Source organism: Tupaia chinensis, unplaced genomic scaffold (assembly GCF_000334495.1).
Source record: "Tupaia chinensis unplaced genomic scaffold, TupChi_1.0 Scaffold000303_1, whole genome shotgun sequence".
Classification (NCBI taxonomy): domain Eukaryota; kingdom Metazoa; phylum Chordata; class Mammalia; order Scandentia; family Tupaiidae; genus Tupaia; species Tupaia belangeri.
In genome coordinates this window covers 1,535,606-1,536,197 of record NW_006159793.1, presented here as the reverse complement: position 1 = coordinate 1,536,197, position 592 = coordinate 1,535,606, and the positions used below count along the sequence as shown (strand labels likewise).

Sequence of the window (592 nt, the reverse complement as noted above, 5' to 3'; positions counted from 1 at the left end):
CCTGCTGGGGAACAGAGAGATGTGTGCACCCATTTGATCCCCCATGCCTTCAGGTGAGCCCCAGGGAATGGGCGTGGTTACAGGAAGTCACCCCAGAAGACAGCTGGGGAGGAGAGTCATGGCTTTCTTTTGCCTTGGGATGTGGGGAGGCCCAGCTGTTGCCTGAAATTGATGTTCACACAGCATCCCCCACAGCTGAAGAAAAGGGCTCCCCATGAGGCCAGACCCACTCCCAAAGCAAGATCCAGCCCGAGATGAAGAGGCAGGAGCCACTAATTGGGTTATTGTCCCAGAGCTGTCACTGGTTGCTGAGACCTGGGCAGGCTTTTCCTCTGCAAGCCTCAATTTTCCCAAATGTACTAGGTGTGCTCCCAGGTCTTTGAAGGCCCTCGAGGCTCCAGGTAGGCAGAGGAGAGCCATTAACCTCAGAGCTCAGCAACTTGGGCCATGAATGCTGGCCCTGTTGAATGCCCTCCAACAAACTGCTCACAACTTTCTGAACCTCAGTTTCTTCTTCTGTAAAATAGAAACAGTAAGAGTACTCTGTCAGGGGCTTTTTTTTTTTTTTTTTTTTTGGGGGTTTTCACTACAG

General features: G+C 51.7%; 1 protein-coding gene across 6 annotated transcripts in view; it reads left to right on the top strand.

The window, feature by feature from the left end:
• PDGFRB (platelet derived growth factor receptor beta) overlaps positions 1-592 on the top strand; it is a 39,429-nt gene that overhangs the window by 36,150 nt on the left and 2,687 nt on the right. The gene's annotated exons all lie outside the window — the stretch shown is intronic.